The sequence below is a fragment of the Procambarus clarkii genome, chromosome 40 (assembly GCF_040958095.1).
Source record: "Procambarus clarkii isolate CNS0578487 chromosome 40, FALCON_Pclarkii_2.0, whole genome shotgun sequence".
NCBI lineage: Eukaryota > Metazoa > Arthropoda > Malacostraca > Decapoda > Cambaridae > Procambarus > Procambarus clarkii.
In genome coordinates this window covers 9,347,790-9,370,609 of record NC_091189.1, presented here as the reverse complement: position 1 = coordinate 9,370,609, position 22,820 = coordinate 9,347,790, and the positions used below count along the sequence as shown (strand labels likewise).

General features: G+C 45.4%; 1 protein-coding gene across 5 annotated transcripts in view; it reads left to right on the top strand.

Moving 5' to 3' along the window:
• The window catches only part of LOC123758108 (uro-adherence factor A-like), a 364,530-nt gene that overhangs the window by 308,149 nt on the left and 33,561 nt on the right, over positions 1-22,820 (top strand). The window contains exon 1 of one of the 5 annotated variants that reach the window (XM_069338668.1): positions 10,395-11,392. The exons of the other annotated variants lie outside the window; for them this stretch is intronic. The gene's annotated coding sequence lies outside the window, so the exon portion shown is untranslated. Of the gene's footprint in view, positions 1-10,394; positions 11,393-22,820 lie in introns of those variants that run through there. 5 annotated transcript variants of the gene reach the window in all.

The following is a 22,820-nucleotide window of genomic DNA, read 5'->3' as shown; positions in this document are numbered from 1 at the left end:
ACAAGGTCAGGGGTTGGGCGTGGGAAGGCTTGGTGGCAACATGACTCGATCTGGATCCTCTGGAACACCCGCACCTCACCTGCAACGGGCCGACAACTTTCCTCACTTATGTGGCTCCACAGATTCACGTCGGTGCTACTATACTCTGGACTACCGAGATGGTCAACAGTTATTTTCACAGTAGTATGCGGTCTACATTAGTGTCCTGCGAATATAAACAATTCGGGCCTTGAACACTGTGGTGGGTCTTGACACCCAACTAGGTATTCCTACAGAATCGCCAGTCTTCAATCCTGCGTACTCTGCCTTAAGAAGAGACGGTGTCCCTCTAGAGCGTTCGACGGTGTTCACCCTGGAGTGCCGCAGCAGCCTCCGCTCTACATCTCTCTGATGGGGCCTCTACTCCCCTCCATAGGTACATGCTTGATGGGGTTCTGGGAGTTCTTCTACTCCCCCACTGTTCACTCCCCAGGTGCCACTGTTCACCTCTGGGGAGCACCTCAGTCGAACTGTGGAGCAGGGTTTCCACCGAACCCAGCCTTGCACCCTGCAGTGAGTGAGGTAACTGGGCCACGCCTTAGTTTCCTTGCTGGGGGGTGTGTCCGTGGACACGGAAACTCGTGGTTTACCCAGGTCAAGTTGCCCGTCCATAAGGTTATTCACAAGGTCGCCAACTTGACTCACCTTCCTCAGGGTTGAAGTAATACTTCCAACACATTGGGATGTGACCTCTCCCAGTCTAGTGCTGCCTCAGCAGTAGTGAGGTGTGCAGTAAACCTCACGACAACACATAACAGAAATGAACAGGAGGAAGGAAATACAGTAGTAAAATATAATTTGTTTACACACAATAGGCTACACTATACTGGTCTGTAAAAGTCTCTCTTAATCAGTCCGATGGCAACACTTAAAATTGCCCAACCACTTGGGCTGGACGGTAGAGCGACGGTCTCGCTTCATGCAGGTCGGTGTTCAATCCCCGACCGTCCAAGTGGTTGGGCACCATTCCTTCCCCCCGTCCCATCCCAAATCCTTATTCTGACTCCTTCCAAGCGCTATATAGCTGAGATGTCTTGGTTTTCTCTCTTGATGATTCCCTTACCTTCCCTTGAAATTAATCACAATATCTGGCAACACTTCACTGTTTCCAAAACGACAGTTATGAGGCAATCTCTTAACCAAAACTTATATCATGTGAATATAAATGTGCAGGTATATTATAACGCCTCTTCAATATATGTAGCCTTTAAATCACTACTTAATCAATACATGAAAACATAATCACTAGTACACAATATTTAATAATACTTTATGTCCGATGACACTAACCTAGTTTCCGATTATCGCCTTACTTGTATATAACACCTTTCCTAACACAAGGGGGTAATGGGAGAGCAATTTAACTTATAGATTGTACACTTGTATATATTAGGCGCGCAACGTAGCTCTTCACCGGTCCACGGCGCAGTTAAAAGCTCTGTACATCAGGGTACAGTCCTTGCACCACTGCTTTTCCTTATTCTCATATCAGATACAGACTCAAATACAAGACACAGCTTTGTATCATCCTTTGCAGATGACACCAAAATGTCATCTGCTGCTGAAGACATTGCCTCTGCTACTCTGCTGTACCTCTGATGAAGACATTGAAAAATTACAAGCAGATATTAATAAAGTTTTCCACTGGGCAGCAGAAAATAACATGATGTTTAACAGTGATAAATTCTAGGTACTCAGGTACGGTAAAAATGAGAACCTTAAACATAATGCAGGGTACAAAACACAATCAAATTTGCCCATAGTAGGAAAGCAACATGTAAAGGATTTGGGAATAATGATGTCTGACGACCTAACGTTTAAGGAGCATAACCAAGCAAATATTGTGTCAGCCAGAAAAATGATAGGATGGATTACGAGAGCTTTGAAATCCAGGGATCCCATCACAATGGTTGTACTCTTCAAATCACTTGTGTTGTCCTGTCTTGAGTACTGCTCAGTACTCACTTCCCCCTTCAGAGCAGGAGAGATTGCTGAAATAGAGGGAATACAGAGAACATATACGGCACGCATAGACGCGATAAAGCACCTAAATTATTGTGATCATCTCAAAGCGCTCCAAATGTTCTTGCTAGAAAGAAGACGAGAGAGATATCAAATAATATACACGTGGAAAATACTGGAGGGCCAGGTCCCAAACCTACACAGTAAAATATCAACATACCGGAGTGAACGATATGGATGAAAATGCAGAATAGAACCAGTGAAGAGCAGAGGTGCCATAGGCACAATTAGAGAACACTGTGTAAACATCAGAGGTCCGCGGTTGTTCAACATCCTTCTAACGAGCATAAGAAATATTGCGGGAACAACTGTGGGCATCTTCAACCCGTTCTCGCAAATTTAATAAGTCAATATTGACTTATTAAATATGTGCATAGGTGACATACTTAACATAATAGATACCCTTAAAACGATTCATAGAAAACACCGACCTTACCTAACCTTGTTAGTATCTTAAGATAAGCATCCTATTGCTTCGTAATTACAATTATTACCTAACCTATAATAGGTTTAGGTTAAGTAATAATTGTAATTACGAAGCAATAAGATGCTTATCTTAAGATACTAACAAGGTTAGGTAAGGTCGGTGTTTTCTATGAATCTTTTTAGGGGTATCTATTATGTTTAGTATATCACCTATGCACGTAGTTAATAAGTCAATATTGACTTTACGAATTTGCGAGAACGGGTTGGCATCTTCAAGAAAAAACTAGATAGTTTTCAAGGAGTTCCTGACCAACCGGGCTGTGGTGGGTATGTGGGCCCTGCGGGCCGCTCCAAGCAACAGCCTGGTGGACCAAACTCTCTCAAGTCAAGCCTGGCCCTGTTGCCTGGTGGACCAAACTCTCACAAGTCAAGCCTGGCCTCGGGCCAGGCTTGGGGAATAAAAGAACTCCCAGAACCCCATCAAGCAGGTATCAAGCAGGACGTAGAGACGTCTTCTTGTAACTTCTCACTTGGCGCCGACTGTTACTCCTCCCTTGGCACCGCATACTCCACGAAGTGTTCCTCACTAGATGTTAGGTGGAAACTGATGTCGCCTGGCCTATCCAGACTAATACACTTCCACGTACTGGTCCAACGCCTCACACGAAGCTTCGTTGCTTTAATTCTTCTCCCATGTAAGCGATTGTTGAACTTCACCGGATCAGGACTGCTTCGAAATACGAGCTGCTCCACACAGCTCCACCATCGAGCAAGGCCCGCGGGTCGAGCCACAACCTCCCCAGCGCCGCCTCACGAAGTTACCCAGGAGCGCTGTCGTCACCGAGCCTTAGGTGCTGTTTTCACACCATCCAGCTCTACCTCATACTCACTCGGGAGTCGACAGGCCTCTCTCTTCGTTAGCACACGGTAGCTGATAGAATTTACACTCTCTGGAGGCCAATACCTCTCCAGAACGCACCCCCGCTCAGCAAGACCCTTAGTAGCGAGTGAGTCAGATTTCCCGCCTCCCTCTACAGGGGCGCCTTAACTGCAGCACTTTGCTTCCTTTCAAGTGTCACAAATCAACTAAAGCTTCTTCTAGATATGTACAGATAAAGAAATATCACTCTTATATGTGGGAATAAGGGAATACAGGCTGAACTCTGTAACAACACCCAGCTCATCTTTATCTGTTTTGGGTACAAATTTTCCTTAAATTCTATATTCTCTCCAATCTCATTACTGATTTTGTTGGAGTTTCGACGTATGTTTGTTACGAAAAATGGAAGAAATCTTTAGTTTCATGAGTTTAGAAACAACACAAGAGTTTGTTCATAGGCAGAGTTTTTATCCAGGTTCGGTAAAGATTGACTAGGGAGCTCTACGTTCATTCCCTAAGTACTCGCTCAAGGTACTCGCTCAAGGCACTCGCTCTAGGCACTCGCCCTAGACCCCAGGGAAACGCGATTGACCACATACTATGGCACCACCTTCAGTTCTCTGTTTTATTATTGCTTGGTTGTGTCGTGTAGTGTGAGAGAGAGAGAGTTTGCTGGTTATATTTGAGGCTTGTTTATGCTTGCTTGGCTTGTATCCTGTGTAGGGATTTTCTGATTTATGAACTAATTTTATGAACTTGTTTCAGTTATACAGCTGCTTTTCCTTATTTTCTTGGAATGTGTACTGATTTTCCTGTCCGAAACATTAGCTGTATAGTTCTAAATGTTGACTGCTATAAATTCATTTAAATTGTAATAATCTTCGCATTTGGTGAGAAGTCCTTCAGTTACCTTCACTGACATCATTTTCCACTCGTCTACAGGTCGATAGTAATATTTTCCCACCAATTTAAATTGCTATATTTTTTCCCCCCGAGACAAATGTAGCTTTTGTGTTTGTTTTCTCTGTTGAAGTAACTTACCTGGTGTGCTGCGTGTGCCAGTGACGAGAGCACTCTTCTCATTTTCTATGCATGCGTTGAAGTCTCTCAGGCAATTTAAATTCTATTGTTTTGCTTTGGGTTGGGTTGTGAGGTGTGGGTTGGGTTGTGAGGTGTGGGTTGGGTTGGGTTGTGAGGTGTGGGTTGGGTTGTGAGGTGTGGGTTGGGTTGGGTTGTGAGGTGTGGGTTGGGTTGTGAGGTGTGGGTTGGGTTGGGTTGTGAGGTGTGGGTTCAGATGTGAGGTGTGGGTTGGGTTGTGAGGTGTGGGTTGTGAGGTGTGGATTTGGGTTGTGAGGTGTGGGTTGGGTTGTGAGGTGTGGGTTGGGGTGTGAGGTGTGGGTTGGGGTGTGTTGTGAGGTGTGGGTTTATAAGCAGCTTTTTAACAAACGTATTCCGTGCTGTGGCTTTAATAACACTTACCTTATATACGGCATCGTCCCGCCTGGATATAAATAGGGTAAGTCCAGAGTGGGGAAATACACTGGTCTGGGAAACTGGGCTGTTGATGTGTGGCACAGATTACCGGGTAACAGAGACGCGGGGTCCCTTGATTGTTGCAAGCCTAGGTTAGGTTAGGTTAGGTTATGCTATGGTAGGTTATGCTAGGGTAGGGTAGGCTAGGCTAGGCTAGGCGCTTGAATGAGTTTGGGTGGATATAAATAGGAGCTGCCTCGTATGGGCCTCCTGCAGTTTCTTGAATTCTCACGTTCCTAAAATTGTACTTATATCGACTCTTCATAAGAGTACCGTGACACACACAACTGTTTTTTGTATTGTGCGGTCATCTACATATCCATACATTAACTTATAGTAGTCCATTCACCTATACATACGCACGCGCGCACCCTGACGTGCTTATACACTCAGGCATATTCGTATACACTCGGGCATACACACGTAACACTCTGGCAAACTTCCAAATCACGTTTGTATACGTATTGGTCAACGCCTCGTGCATACCCGACTGGGTGACGCCAGCACACATTCCGGCACGCACATGCACGCACCAGACGTGCCGCCCCTCCCACACACGCACCAGACGTACCACCCCTCCCACACACACGCACCAGACGTGCCGCCCCTCCCACACACACACACCAGACGTGCCGCCCCTCCCACACACACACACACCAGACGTGCCGCCCCTCCCACACACACACACCAGACGTACCACCCCTCCCACACACACGCACCAGACGTGCCACCCCTCCCACACACACACACCAGACGTACCACCCCTCCCACACACACACGCACCAGACGTACCACCCCTCCCACACACACACACCAGACGTGCCGCCCCTCCCACACACACACACACCAGACGTGCCGCCCCTCCCACACACACACACCAGACGTACCACCCCTCCCACACACATGCACCAGACGTGCCACCCCTCCCACACACACATGCCAGACGTGCCACCCCTCCCACACACACATACCAGACGTGCCACCCCTCCCACACACACATACCAGACGTGCCACCCCTCCCACACACACATGCCAGACGTGCCACCCCTCCCACACACACATGCCAGACGTGCCACCCCTCCCACACACACGTACCAGACGTACCACCCCTCCCACACACACGCACCAGACGTACCACCCCTCCCACACACACGTACCAGACGTGCCACCCCTCCCACACACACATACCAGACGTGCCACCCCTCCCACACGTGCCACCCCTCCCACACACACGCACCAGACGTGCCACCCCTCCCACACACACGTACCAGACGTACCACCCCTCCCACACACACGTACCAGACGTACCACCCCTCCCACACACACGCACCAGACGTGCCACCCCTCCCACACACACGCACCAGACGTACCACCCCTCCCACACACACGTACCAGACGTACCACCCCTCCCACACACACGCACCAGACGTGCCACCCCTCCCACACACACACACACCAGACGTACCACCCCTCCCACACACACGCACCAGACGTACCACCCCTCCCACACACACGTACCAGACGTACCACCCCTCCCACACACACGTACCAGACGTACCACCCCTCCCACACACACGTACCAGACGTACCACCCCTCCCACACACATACCAGACGTACCACCCCTCCCACACACACGTACCACACGTACCACCCTTCCCACACACATACCAGACGTACCACCCCTCCCACACACATACCAGACGTACCACCCCTCCCACACACACGTACCAGACGTACCACCCTTCCCACACACATACCAGACGTACCACCCCTCCCACACACACATACCAGACATGCCACCCCTCCCACACACACACATACCAGACGTGCCACCCCTCCCACACACACATACCAGACGTACCACCCCTCCCACCAGTCTAAAAATAAATTCTTAGTCTATACATATAAAATTGAGAAAAAAACTTTATTCATAAATTGTTGTGCATATGTAATTGGCAGAGTTTACAAAAAAGTACACTACATTACTTACAAAAGTCACAATAACAGCAGAGCGCGTAGACAATGTCGTCATCAGAATCACAATCACTTTATTCGTAACTTATACAAATCATTACAATACTGGCTGGATTAAACAGGTGTACAGCTGTTTTAATCAAACATGTTTTCAGTATAAAGTGAATCAAGTTGCAATTTAAGCATTACTGTTTGGGTGGCAAGGCAGATATTGGCACAATTTTCATCACGAAAATAGGACGAAGACGATTAAAAGTAGAACTTATTTAAAGTAATCTTACCATGAAGTTATAGCAATCTTTACATCCTCCGCACTCTAACTCAACAAATTCTGGGACTATCGCGGATCAAAATCTCTCCAACACAGCTCATATAACAGTTATTGGGTGCCAGAGTAGTTAACAAATTTAATGCATTAGGTCTAGGAAATGAAGTGGTGGAGGCCTGTACACCAGTTGATTGCCGGTTGAGAGGCGGGACCAAAGAGCGGAAACTCCACCCCCGCAAGTACAACTTAAGTGAGTATCGATCTGACTTCAATAGGGCTCAAAATACACAGTGGTATATTGTGGTGTGACATCGAGAGGTATGGTACAGTTTCCCATGGTAGTAAAATGTCTGTGTACAGCAACAAAAACTATGGTACAAAAGAAAAAGAAACTTAAATGTAAATTCCAAACCTTGAACGTTGTGTTCATCTTGCCAAATTATTTGTTTCTGAACTTTATTCTCCGGTTAAGTTGATAGGAACTTGAGGCGTGAGCTTGCTCAGTGCTCCTCACAAGCGCCGATGTGTCATGACGGTGATGAAATAATTCCTCTAACGCCTTAATGTTGACATTGACGCGGTATAAACAAATATTCGTCTTCTCTATAGGTTATGTTTTCAATCTCGGCTCGACTACTCAACATGTCAAACCAGAGGAGATGAGGCTCTGTGACATAATGAAGCCACGGGACTTATCCCTGAAGGATGAAACAACGCACTTAGTCTGTCTTCTAATATTTATATAGAAGATTTGGCACACTGAAACAACCTTCCGGGTTGTGGGTTGTTGTTGTTGTTATAGATTCAGCTACTCGGAACAAGTTCCAAGCAGCACGGGCTATGGTGAGCCCGTAACTTACCTGGCACAGGAGCGGGGCGAGTAGCACGGGCTATGGTGAGCCCGTAACTTACCTGGCACAGGAGCGGGGCGAGTAGCACGGGCTATGGTGAGCCCATAGTGGACTTACCTGGCACAGGAGGGTTGTGGGAGGTCACTAGGCAAGGGGGAGTGTGGCGGTGGTGCTGGTGACGCCTGCACCAAGTGAGGCTTGAATTGGATCACAAACTTTCGCACCACTTAACATCGTTCGTGCGTTTCTTTCTTCCCCGCGGGTACCGGAAATCATCGTCAGATGTAGAATTCCTGAGCCCAGCAGGCTCAGGAATTGGTTCACCAGTTGATTGACAGTTGAGAGGCGAGACCAAAGAGCCAGAGCTCAACCCCCGCAAGCACAACTGGGTGAGTACACACAGGGGGGCGTGGTGGGGGTAGGGGAGGAGAGGGGGGGCGAGAGATAACGTAGAGAGGGTTTCCGGTGTGACCTACAGGCGCGACAGGTAGCAAAGCGGTCCCCTTCACACCCCCCCCCCCCTGTCAGCGTAGAGCCTGTGCTACACACCTGCCCAAGGCGGCAGCCACCAGCCCTCCGCACGTCCTGGGGTCGGGTGGGGGTCATGGGGCCTGCTTTGTGGGGTCACTAATGCCATTAACCAGTAATGAATGTCGCTATTAGGAAATTATTTTTGAAAAACGAAAACGAGTTTGGACGTGCGTGCGTGCGTGTGTGTGTGTGTGTGTGTGTGTGTGTGTGTGTGTGTGTGTGTGTGTGTGTGTGTGTGTGTGTGCGTGCGTGCGTGCGTGCGTGCGTGCGTGCGCGAGGTATGTCCTTCCTTCCTTCCTTTCTCTCTCATCCACCCATCCTAACTTCCTTCGTCTCTCCCTCACTTCACCCCTCCCCCTCTCTCGAACCTCGTGTTTACACCCAGACTACTACGCACTAGACGGGTTGTGAGGCCCAGCCAGCAGGTCAGGTCAGGTCAGGTCACTCCAGGAGCCCCCCACAAGGGGGGGGGGGGAACTACTCCAGAATACCGGAGGGGGGAAAAGGCAGGTGTACAGGAAGAGAGAGAGAGAGAGAGAGGCGGGCCACGCCACAACCTGATTACCGCCTCGTTCTCTCAAACTCAACTTACTTGCAGCGTTCTTGTCTGAAAAAAAATCCACCAGATTCATATTTTGGATTTCGTCCGTGGCTTTAAAGCTATGAATTTTGCTTTTATTTCAACAGTATAGTGTGTAGGTGTTATTGTGAGTCTTGTGGGGGAAGGGGGGGGGGGGTGGTGGGGTGCTGTTTAAGGGGGGGGGGGTGCTGTTTAAGGGGGGGGGGTGCTGTTTAAGGGGGGGGGGACTGTTATGCAGCTTTTTTTTTAATTGGTTATGGGATAAGAATGGAACACGAATTTCGTACAGTAGGTATCGAGGTTTTGTTCCACACCTGTAATACTCGTTCCCACACCTGCAATACTCGCCCCCACACCTGTAATATTCTTCCCCACATCTGTAATATTCTTCCCCACACCTGTAATACTCTCCCTTTAATACTCGTTCCCACACTTGTAATACTCGTTCCCACACCTGCAATACTCGCCCCCACACTTGTAATATTCTTCCCCACGCCTGTAATAATCTCCCCCACACCTGTAATACTCGCCCCCCACACCTATAATACTCGTCCCCACACCTGTAATACTCGCTCCCACACCTGTAATACTCGCTCCCACACCTGTAATACTCGCCTTCACACCTGCAATACTCGCCCCACACCTGTAATATTCTTCCCTACACTTTTAATACTCTCCCCCACACCTGTAATACTCGCACGATTGATCCAAGTCTTCTGCGCTAAGTTGTAATTTGGTTTATGGGGGTGACGATAAAAGGGTCAATTATCTAAAATACATTTTTTTTATTCCATGACAGCAGTTGAGTTAACTACAGGTGAGCCATTGAGAGTTAACATAGTATAAAACTGATAACTCAGTTTAGGGGACTGTTAACTCTCCGTCGTACACCATAGCCAAAAGATTATGGTTATCAGTTATCACAAACACTCCTTATCAGTCTCTGATTGAAAACTTGTTATCTCTGTTTTTGTCTCTCTCGTACCTCCTCGTGGTTGAGCCTCGTTACTTGCTCTTCTTTTCGTGTCTGAATTAGGTGTCTAATTTTCAGTTCATTATTGCGACTTTCTGTTTATTGCTCTATCAACTTTCCACTGATTCTCCTCCCAATCCCCCTTTCTCTCTCCCTCCTCCCTCCCCCTTCCTACGTCTGGCCATCACCCCGCCCCCCAGGCCAGCACCCCGCGCCCCCCAGGCCATCACCCCACGCCCCCCAGGCCATCACCCCACCCCCAAGGCCATCACCCCTCCCCTCCCACATCTGACCCTGGCTCACACAACGTTAAGTGAGTCAGTGAGACGGCGGCCGCGGCGGCGGGTGGTAGTGTACTAGTGTGTGGCCTCTCGTCTTACCTGCTCACAAGAAACGAACGGGTTTCGCACGCAGGTAAACACTGATCTGTTACTCGTCACTCTGGCCAGCTACTGTACTCGCGCTAAGAACTAGTGACCAAAAGTAATAACGGTGACAATAGTGAGATTGAATCCGGTTGTGTTGTAATCCAAATTAATTAAATGCTTGAATAGACGAGTGAAATTATTTCGTGCTTCTAGTGAGGAGAAAACGGTAGTTAGTAAAGTGACGCGAGTGTCATGTCTCGTAATGATTACCTGTGGTAGTGGATAGCGATACGAAAAAATAGTGGTGTTGAGGCGGTGTTTCCCAGTGTGGGGCGCACGACCCGGGATACGCTGCGCGACACCAGCAACAGTGTGAGTGTGTGTGTGTGTGTAAACTTCATTCAAGGAGATCCGGGTGCTTCATAGGGCTCTCAACGCGCGTCACACCAACAGGAATTTCCGGCAGGAATCCATTCAGCGACCTAGTGTAGAGGTGGGCCAGTAACACTGGTGGTAGGGTGTGTGGTGAGCGAGCAGCAGGGACGGAGGTGGGGAGGGGGCAGCTCCAACAGGTCTCTTGCACTAGCTTATTCCACGAGTTGGTAACCCCGCCACCTGTCTGCCCTTGACTCTGAAAGGAAACACAGTTGTGGATTCATAAAACATTTTTAACTACGTCACCCATATTAGTCGGTAATTGCTGCTTGTGGTGCCTTGAGGAGCAAAATTACAAGATACTTGGAGTGGAGGGACCCGAGGAGCAGGAACCAGAGGACAGTCACAAGAACTTGTGCGTCAACGGTGTGATCCGTGAGAGTTGTTATTGTTACCAGCATCACACATCTGGTATCCCGCCTACAATACACACGTGATAAGTCAGCCATTAAATATATGACTTACGTGGACCCATAACAAGTGTAGAAGTCCTCAAGGATGTAAACATTAGGTGAGTACAGCGTACGGTAATGTGGCACTTATATCTTGTATTCCCGAAGGACCAGAATGGCAACTCGTAGAAGCAGACAAGTCTTGCCAGTTGGTCTACACGTGTCTTTGTTATTTATGGTGAGTTGAAGGAGGCAGAGGGACGCAGGAGTCCCCTGGCACTCGGGTCATGTGCTGCAGAGGTTAACAATGGTAAACTGAAAGACGTAGGACGAGTCTTCTCGGGAGCCTTAGTGTATTTGTCAGCTGTTGGATTCAATTGTTCCAATTCTTTGTCTGGAAGAAGTTCAAAATGGCAGCACAGGTGCTCCTTGACTGTATAATAGGCGTGACATGAGTACTTATTCCGGTATGTCAAAGTACTGGGCATCCGTGAATGAAGTGTAAGGTAAGCATAAGTGGAAGTGTATAAGGTTGTTGGAGGGCGTGAGGACGCTGAAGGAATGGCCCCAACCAACAGATTTTCTGAGCTTTGTCTCAGACAGCCCCCACGCGTCCGGAAATAATATAATTTTAGAAATAGATCTCTTGGCAGGAAATTACTCGTGTGCGCGTGTATAGTCCAACATCTGTGTTTGCACGATCGAGCTCCTGGGCCCACCATTATCTTGTGTGATGGCTTGCAACCCTCTCTGGGCTTTGTCAAATATATATTTGGAATTAGAAGGGAAGTGTGTGTGTGTGTGTGTGTGTGTGTGTGTGTGTGTGTGTGTGTGTGTGTGTGTGTGTGTACTCACCTAATTGTACTCACCTAATTGTGCTTGCGGGGGTTGAGCTCTGGCTCTTTGGTCCCGCCTCTCAACCGTCAATCAACTGGTGTACAGATTCCTGAGCCTATTGGGCTCTATCATATCTACATTTGAAACTGTGAATGGAGTCAGCCTCCACCACATCACTTCCTAATGCATTCCATTTGCTAACTACTCTGACACTGAAAAAGTTCTTTCTAACGTCTCTGTGGCTCATTTGGGTACTCAGCTTCCACCTGTGTCCCCTTGTTCGCGTCCCACCAGTGTTGAAAAGTTCATCCTTGTTTACCCGGTCGATTCCCCTGAGGATTTTGTAGGTTGTGATCATGTCCCCCCTTACTCTTCTGTCTTCCAGTGTCGTGAGGTGCATTTCCCGCAGCCTTTCCTCATAACTCATGCCTCTTAGTTCTGGGACTAGTCTAGTAGCATACCTTTGGACTTTTTCCAGCTTAGTCTTGTGCTTGACAAGGTACGGGCTCCATGCTGGGGCCGCATACTCCAGGATTGGTCTTACATATGTGGTGTACAAGATTCTGAATGATTCCTTACACAGGTTCCTGAACGCCGTTCTGATGTTAGCCAGCCTCGCATATGCCGCAGACGTTATTCTCTTTATGTGGGCTTCAGGAGACAGGTTTGGTGTGATATCAACTCCTAGATCTTTCTCTCTGTCTGTTTCATTAAGTACTTCATCTCCTATTCTGTATCCTGTGCCTGGCCTCCTGTTTCCACTGCCCAGTTTCATTACTTTGCATTTACTCGGGTTGAACTTCAACAGCCATTTGTTGGACCATTCACTCAGTCTATCCAGGTCATCTTGTAGCCTCCTACTATCATCCTCTGTTTCAATCCTCCTCATAATTTTTGCATCGTCGGCAAACATTGAGAGGAACGAATCTATACCCTCTGGGAGATCATTTACATATACCAGAAACAGTATAGGTCCAAGGACTGACCCCTGCGGGACTCCACTTGTGACGTCTCGCCAATCTGAGACCTCACCCCTCACACAGACTCGTTGTCTCCTGTTGCTTAGGTATTCCTCTATCCACCGGAGTACCTTCCCTCTCACTCCAGCCTGCATCTCCAACTTTCGCACTAGCCTCTTGTGTGGCACTGTATCAAAGGCTTTCTGACAATCCAAAAATATGCAGTCTGCCCACCCTTCTCTTTCTTGCCTTATTTTTGTTGCCTGGTCGTAGAATTCAAGTAACCCTGTGAGGCAGGACCTGCCATCCCTGAACCCATGTTGATGCTGTGTTACAAAGTTCCTTCGCTCCAGATGCTCCACTAGTTTTTTTCGCACAATCTTCTCCATCAGCTTGCATGGTATGCAGGTTAGGGACACTGGCCTGTAGTTCAGTGCCTCCTGTCTATCCCCTTTCTTGTATATCGGGACTACGTTAGCTGCTTTCCAAGTATCTGGCAGTTCCCCTGTTGCCAGTGATTTGTTATACACTATGGAGAGTGGTAGGCTCAGTTCTCTTGCTCCTTCCTTTAGAACCCAAGGGGAGATTCCATCTGGGCCTATAGCCTTCGTCACGTCCAACTCTAGTAAACACTTCCTTACTTCCCCACTGGTAATCTCAAACTCTTCCAGTGGTTCCTGGTTAGCTATTCCCTCACTTACCTCTGGAATTTCTCCTTGTTCTAAGGTGAAGACCTCCTGGAATTTCTTATTCAATTCCTCACACACTTCCTTGTCATTTGTAGTGAATCCTTCCGCCCCTATCCTTAATCTCATAACCTGTTCCTTTACTGTTGTTTTTCTCCTAATGTGGCTATGCAACAATTTAGGCTGAGTCTTTGCCTTGCTTGCGATGTCATTTTCGTATTGTCTTTCTGCCTCTCTTCTCATCCTGACATATTCATTCCTGGCATTCTGGTATCTTTCTCTGCTCTCCAGTGTCCTGTTATTCCTATAGTTTCTCCATGCCCTTTTACTTTGCTGCTTAGCTAGCCTACATCTTTGATTAAACCATGGGTTTCTCATCTTCATTTCTCTGTTTTCCTTTTGGACTGGGACAAACTTGTTTGCTGCGTCCTTGCACTTCTGCGTGATGTAATCCATCATATCTTGGGCCGTCTTTCCCCTGAGCTCTGTTTCCCATGCTATATCTGTTAGGAATTTTCTTATCCCCTCATAGTTTCCCTTTCGGTATGCTAACCTTTTGGTTTCGGTATCCCTCCTCGAGTTCAATAACCCTTCTTCAATCAAGTACTCAAACACCAGTACACTGTGGTCGCTCATTCCTACTGGGTCCTCAAAACCGATTTCTCTTATGTCGGAGTCGTTCAGAGTGAAGACTAGGTCGAGTCTCGCTGGTTCGTCATTGCCTCTCATCCTTGTGGGTTCTCCGACATGCTGCGTTAAAAAGTTGCTTGTCACCACCTCCAATAGTTTGGCTCTCCACGTATCCTCGCCTCCATGCGGTTCCTTGTTCTCCCAGTCAATCTTTCCGTGATTGAAGTCGCCCATGATGAGCAGGTGGGATCTATTTCTACAGGCAGCAGAGGCTGCCCTCTCAATTATAGTGTTAACTGCCTTGTTGTTGTTTTCATACTCTTGACTGGGTCTCCTGTCATTTGGTGGAGGGTTGTATATTACTGCTACTACTATTCTTGGTCCTCCCATTGTTATGGTGCCTGCTATGTAGTCTCTGAACTCCTCACAGCCCGGGATGGCCATCTCCTTAAAACTCCATTCCCTTCTCATGAGTAGGGCCACTCCGCCTCCTCCTCTACCTTCCCTCTCTTTCCTTATTACTGTATACTCCTGGGGAAACACGGCATTCGTTACACGGCATGTGTGTTTGTGTGTGTGTGTGTGTGTGTTTGTGTGTGTGTGTGTGTGTGTGTGTGTGTGTGTGTGTGTGTGTGTGTGTGTGTGTGTGTGTGTGTGTGTGTGTGTGTGTGTGTGTGTGTGTGTGTGTGTGTGCTTCGTAAAATACGTTCGTTTCCATGTTGCAGGACACGTGACATTATTTTCGTGAGAGTATCGTAATGCTCTGTCCCTTTATCTATATATCACAGACACACACTCATGCACACATTGAAGCATTTTCATACAGTGTCACATGGGTGCTCTCCCTTGCCTACAGTTCTACCACCATACACTTACTGGTATTGAATAACAGTAGATATTCCTCGTATCAACTCTGCAGCCTGTCTAGGTCTTCATGGAGTATTCTGCCTTTTTTTCTCTGCTGATCCTTCTCACATATTTTACTCATCGACGTTCTCTTGTGTGTGTGTGTGTGACGAACGTGTTAACCTGCCAGTGACGGAGGTGAGAGGAGAGGTGAGGTCTTACTATCTCTTAATGCCCCATCTTCTAGCATGTTGCGTTTTAGCTTAACTATTCTGACGCTCAAATTCTTGGTCGAACTTGTCCCGAAAGTTTTGGATGGAGGTTCAAGTTCAAGTATGTTTATTGAGACAAGAAAGAAATACATCTCAAAGGGATAGAGTAGCTTAGGCTATTCCTACCCCCCCCCCCTCTACTTCAAGTCCCTCAAGGGGCGCACAAATTCAGTAAGTACAAATACACAAATCACAATACAATAATCCCATTTAACATTGCAGGTTAATATAGTAAGCACAGCATATAAGTGTTATACTCTTGAGGCAAAATTCTTGAAGCTCCTAAGTGTACTGTCTATCATACCATTATCACACATCCAAACAATTAGATGTGGTACATTACTTATTTCCTTATTCTATAGTTATCAATAAGTTGACACTCTAGTACATAATGTTCTAAGGTGTGGGCTTGCGGCATACTACATAATTTACACTCCTTATTTTTTTCTCTGACATCAACACCGTATTGCCAGATATATTTGTATCCTAATCTTAATCTCATGTAAATTGAATCCTTCCAAGTAGACTTTCCTCTACCATAGGTGAAGGACGAATTTGTATTTATTATTGAATAATTCTTAAGTGTGTTACTACTGTCTACCATTACCATTCTCTTTACCATTTCTTCACCCTCTTGGACCATCTTGATTCTTGTTTTTATTTGTTTCAAGGTTATCTGAGAAATAACATCAACAAGAGTTTTTTCCGTGGCACTCTTCGCTATCTCATCAACTACCCCATTCAACAGTTTTCCCGCATGTGAAGGGATCCACATGAATCTTACTTTATACCCAGTTTTTTCTAATTTCTTAACATTCTCTCTACACTGTCACAGTATTCTGGTATACTGGGTGTCTGCTATTTCAAGACTCTAATGCTCCTCTATTGTCAATAAAGAAGCAGGCATTTTTACCACATTTGGCTACTTCCTGTAATCCTGCTAATACACGTTCAGTGTATTCAGTTCAGCCTGTGTTGAAGAGTTGGAGTTCAGCCTGTGTTGAAGAGTTGGAGTTCAGCCTGTGTTGAAGAGACATTGTCAGTTAAGCGGCGTCCAATAACAGTATCTACAGTGTCGATGTCAGTGTACTCCCTAATCAAAACTCCACATCCTGCCTTCCCATCCCTAGCTACTGACCCATCACAGTATACATGTAGAGTGTTTTCTGTAGGTAATTTTCTAATTATACAATCATATGTTGCCCTCAGCTTTCCTATTTCATACATACTTTTTTTCCTTAGCAAGGGAATAATTACTACATGTACATTGCAATCCTCCCATGATGGTGTGAATTGTCTCTTAGGCACCGCAATGCACTCTGTAATAACATCATACTTTATAACATTAGAACATAAGGTACTCATGCTCTCTTCTTTATCAGACATTGTTCATTACTTCCCACTTTTTGAACCGAGAGGATTAATTCATTAGCTCCCCCACCTCTCATTACTCTAATGGCAGAGGCTACATTTATCTCTGAAATTCTATCCCCAATACTCTTCAGATTCAACTCTATCCTCATTATCTCAATCATAGCATTTCTTGGGCATTCTAAGATAATTCTCATGGCTTCATTTTATACCTTCTCCAACTGGCCCATCCTACCTTTACCAAAACAAGAAATGACAGGTGCAGCATAATTAATAAGAGATCTTACAGTACTCAAGTATATCATCCGTAGCACAGGGACTCCCACTCCCTTTCCCCAGCATGCCAAGGCCTTCAGAGGTTGTAATCTCTTCCGACATTGACCCAACAGTCTGTTCATCTCAGCTTCCAAACTCTCATGGAAGGCATATATCCAACATATATGCCTAAATATTTATATATATTAACCCTATATTTTTACCGTTTATTTTCAATATAATGGGCCTCCGACTTCTACATTCAAAATTAGTTTTGTCTTCATTAACCACCAGTCCCATATGGTGACACAGGTTTCCGAAATTATCCAACACTGAACTTTTGAAATATCTTTGCCCTGAAACAAAATATCATCGGCATATATGATCGGAGTTAACCCATTTGAGTATCTCTCAGATCCTATCTTATTCATTAGTGCATTAAACAGGGTGGGACTCAACACTCCTCCCTGAGGTGTGCCGAGTTCGAAAGATCTCACACCTGACATACAACCTTGATACCACACCTGAGCCTTCCTTTCGTAAAGATAATCCCCTATCCAGCGCAATAATCTCCCTTCAACACCAAGACCAGCTAATTCATATAAAATAACCTCTTTGTTGGCTTTATCAAAAGCTTCTTGTAAATCAATAAAAATTCTATAATAATCATTATCATTAGCTAGTCATTTAATAATACAGTTAGAGGTACTTTTGCTTCTGAGGAACCCGAACACATTACTAGACAGCTGATCACCTATTATATATAAAAAGTCTGTTTAAAATTATCCTCTCCATCATTTTACAAAAACATGAGGTTAAGGACACAGGTCTATACTCTCCATTGGCTTTAGGGATAGGGGTGATCATAGCTTTTTTCCATTTACTGGGAATATTGCCCTCTTTATAACTAATATTAAAGAGGTCTAACAGTGGGCTTTTCGTCATAATGGCAAGTTCATTAAGTATTTCATAAGTTACTTCATCCTCCCCAGGGGCGGTAGATTTCCCAACTGTAATCGCTGTTATTAGTTCTTCTCTGGTAATACCTATGCAAGTGACATCACCTCCTGTAAGTATAAAATCCTTTCTTAGATCTTCCCAAGAATCTAATGACTCTCGTTACAGCGGGTAATGAACTAAGTTTGGCAGCTTCCTCCCATTTATTTACGAGACCATTTGCAATTCCTTGCGGGTCAGGATGTGCAACAAAATTATGCTTTTTACCCCCTTACTTTATTTACGTCTTGCCAGATTTCCTTCACGTTTCTGTTACTCCCAACTTTCTCTGCAAACTCCTGCCAATACTTGCTCCTAATTTCCTTTCTCTTCTCCCCACACAGCCTAGCAACTGCCAGCAAAGCATTCTTCCCTTCCTCAGTTCTACCATTCCTATTCCAATCCCTGTGAGCTCTCCTCATTGTTAATGTCCTCCCCTTAAGCATCTTGTCCTGTGTATAATTTTATTTTCTGGGGGGATGCTTTTTATACTAGATGTTTTCCGGTTCAATGTTGCATTAAATACATCTACCTCCTTAATTAGATCTTCATAAAATGCTTCTGCCGAAACTGGTAATACCTGTGCAAGTGACATCACCACTGGCTTATAAGCCATCAAACTGGCTTATAAGTATCATACCAAGACTTAATATGACCAACAAGACCCCTTAATTCTCCTTCACTAAACTCTAACCTTTTCCTCTGAAGGCAGGCATTCTTTTTATCTAGTTTAAGCTGTATTTGTAATGCAAAATGATCACTTAGCATTTCATCCACAGTAAGACAATTCCCCTCTATGCCCTCAGCATTTATCAAGCAAGCATAATCTAATCTCCCTCCCCTCAAATTAGTAAGAGAGGGCTCGCCCAGCAGTTGAACATCTTCATGTTCCTGCAAAAACTGCTACCATCTGCAACCATTCCTATTTGCTTTACCCCTTGAACCTAAAGCTAGATGTCTGGCATTAAAATCCCCTACCACAAGTGTATCTTCAGGAAAGAAGGAATCTGACAAGTATCTTAAATCAAGGGAGCTATCAGAGATGTATAGATTAATGAAATTTAACTCTCGGTCTTGTAATTGTATCCGCAAGCTAATACTTTCAATACCTCTATATATCTGAGGGATTCCAGTTATCTCAACAGGTATGGTACTTTTGACATAACATGAGACACCCCTTAGTTCCTCCATCAGCATATAAGTGAACACCTCTATAGCCATTTAGCCTCAGAATGCTACCATCCCTATCCCCAGTTTCCTGGAGTGCTACTATGTCAATATTCTCTCTAAGAGTATAATAGTGTACATCCACTGCTCTAGTTTTTATCTTCTTCTAGAGGTATCTTCCACAACTGCTCTCAGTGCACTCCACTTGCTGGCCACCCGTACGGGGTGTTTGTTTCCTTACATATCTTCCACTCATATGTGTCTCCAACTTCCACTTGTGTCCTCTTGTCTTGTTTTCTCGCAATTTAAAGAGGCTTTCCCAGTTGGCCTTGTCTCTACCCCCTCAGTTACTTGTATGTTGCCTCACGAGGGTTGGCAGGTACTGCTGGCACCGTAACCTGCACCTCATCCCAAGATGTGTGCACACGCGCCCGAGAACACCCACACGCACGCACCCGTAAACATTGGTACACTCAGTGTACCAATTGTACACATCACGGCCCTTGTGGATTTGTTCATTGGTACACAGTTGGTGTATATATTCACACCTCTGTATGTATACACACATGGGAAGGAATTCCCACTCGCATGCCCCCTACTACCCCCCCCCCCTCCCTCCTCCGTCCACACTTATCATTCACGTGTTGCAAAATGAAGGACATCACACCGGTAACGACAGATAAGATGGTAATTTTCTCTCATTAAACCGCTGAAAACACTTTAGCTATGATGACATAATGTTATTTATCACAATGACATATACTTTAACATAATGACTCAGCGAGCGGTGACACGTTAACATTCATTCATCTGGAGTCGAAGGTCCACCTCGAGATCTTATACAAGTGATTGGGTTGGAAACTATAGCCATTTGACTGTCAGATTCAATGGCAAACTAGTTTATAGGCAAACAACTTTATAGTAAACTAATTGAGTAGTAAAATAACTGACTGGTAAAAATTGTGAATTTGGTAACATGAATATTTTTAGATAGAGATGTTCAGTTTGGAATAGTTGATTGGCTTCGAAGTCCAACTAATTCGTCAACTTAATAACTGCTTAACTACTTGATCGTTGAAGTATCTGTACGACAGGTATTCTAACTGATAAATAAAAAACTTCTTTGGGCCTTACTGAACGGGGTGAGAATAGCTTGAGCTACCTCATCCCTTTGTGTGTATTTTATCTCAATAAACTTATTTCAATTTCAATTTCTTTGGGCCACCTGTTCCACCTAGCTGACCAATAAGCTTTCTGAGTGGTAAAGTAGTGCTTCAGCTTCTGGATCCCGTCCATAGACTTCCTTCGGCCCTCTATATAGATCCCTTTTCAACTCTTATAAGCCTGCATGTATGTCAATAATATTAACTGAATTATAGATATACATGAGAAACAAAACTGTGGTCAGTACTGGTAAACTAGTTGACTGGTAACCTAGTTGACAGGTAAACTAGTTGACTGGTAACCTAGTTGACAGGTAAACTAGTTGACTGGTAACCTAGCTGACAGGTAAACTAGTTGACTGGTAACCTAGCTGACAGGTAAACTTGTTGACTGGTAACCTAGCTGACAGGTAACCTAGTTGACAGGTAACCTAGCTGACAGGTAAACTAGTTGACTGGTAACCTAGTTGACAGGTAAACTAGTTGACTGGTAACCTAGTTGACTGGTAAACTAGTTGACTGGTAACCTAGCTGACAGGTAAACTAGTTGACTGGTAACCTAGCTGACAGGTAAACTAGTTGACTGGTAACCTAGCTGACAGGTAAAATAGTTGACTGGTAACCTAGCTGACATGTAAACTTGTTGACTGGTAACCTAGCTGACAGGTAACCTAGTTGACAGGTAACCTAGCTGACAGGTAAACTAGTTGACTGGTAACCTAGTTGACAGGTAAACTAGTTGACTGGTAACCTAGTTGACAGGTAAACTAGTTGACTGGTAACCTAGTTGACAGGTAAACTAGTTGACTGGTAACCTAGTTGACTGGTAAACTAGTTGACTGGTAACCTAGCTGACAGGTAAACTAGTTGACTGGTAACCTAGCTGACAGGTAAACTAGTTGACTGGTAACCTAGCTGACAGGTAAAATAGTTGACTGGTAACCTAGCTGACATGTAAACTTGTTGACTGGTAACCTAGCTGACAGGTAACCTAGTTGACAGGTAACCTAGCTGACAGGTAAACTAGTTGACTGGTAACCTAGTTGACAGGTAAACTAGTTGACTGGTAACCTAGTTGACAGGTAAACTAGTTGACTGGTAACCTAGTTGACAGGTAAACTAGTTGACTGGTAACCTAGTTGACTGGTAAACTAGTTGACTGGTAACCTAGCTGACAGGTAAACTAGTTGACTGGTAACCTAGCTGACAGGTAAACTAGTTGACTGGTAACCTAGCTGACAGGTAAACTAGTTGACTGGTAACCTAGTTGACAGGTAAACTAGTTGACTGGTAACCTAGCTGACAGGTAAACTAGTTGACTGGTAACCTAGCTGACAGGTAAACTAGTTGACTGGTAACCTAGCTGACAGGTAAACTAGTTGACTGGTAACCTAGCTGACAGGTAAACTAGTTGACTGGTAACCTAGTTGACAGGTAAACTAGTTGACTGGTAACCTAGTTGACAGGTAAACTAGTTGACTGGTAACCTAGCTGACAGGTAAACTAGTTGACTGGTAACCTAGCTGACAGGTAAACTAGTTGACTGGTAACCTAGTTGACAGGTAAACTAGTTGACTGGTAACCTAGCTGACAGGTAAACTAGTTGACTGGTAACCTAGCTGACAGGTAAACTAGTTGACTGGTAAACTAGTTGACTGGTAACCTAGCTGACAGGTAAACTAGTTGACTGGTAACCTAGCTGACAGGTAAACTAGTTGACTGGTAACCTAGCTGACAGGTAAACTAGTTGACTGGTAACCTAGCTGACAGGTAAACTAGTTGACTGGTAACCTAGCTGACAGGTAAACTAGTTGACTGGTAACCTAGCTGACAGGTAAACTAGTTGACTGGTAACCTAGCTGACAGGTGAACTAGTTGACTGGTAACCTAGCTGACAGGTAAACTAGTTGACTGGTAACCTAGCTGACAGGTAAACTAGTTGACTGGTAACCTAGCTGACAGGTAAACTAGTTGACTGGTAACCTAGCTGACAGGCAAACTAGTTGACTGGTAACCTAGCTGACAGGTAAACTAGTTGACTGGTAACCTAGCTGACAGGTAAACTAGTTGACTGGTAACCTAGCTGACAGGTAAACTAGTTGACTGGTAACCTAGCTGACAGGTAAACTAGTTGACTGGTAACCTAGCTGACAGGTGAACTAGTTGACTGGTAACCTAGCTGACAGGTAAACTAGTTGACTGGTAACCTAGCTGACAGGTAAACTAGTTGACTGGTAACCTAGCTGACAGGTAAACTAGTTGACTGGTAACCTAGCTGACAGGTAAACTAGTTGACTGGTAACCTAGCTGACAGGTAAACTAGTTGACTGGTAACCTAGCTGACAGGTGAACTAGTTGACTGGTA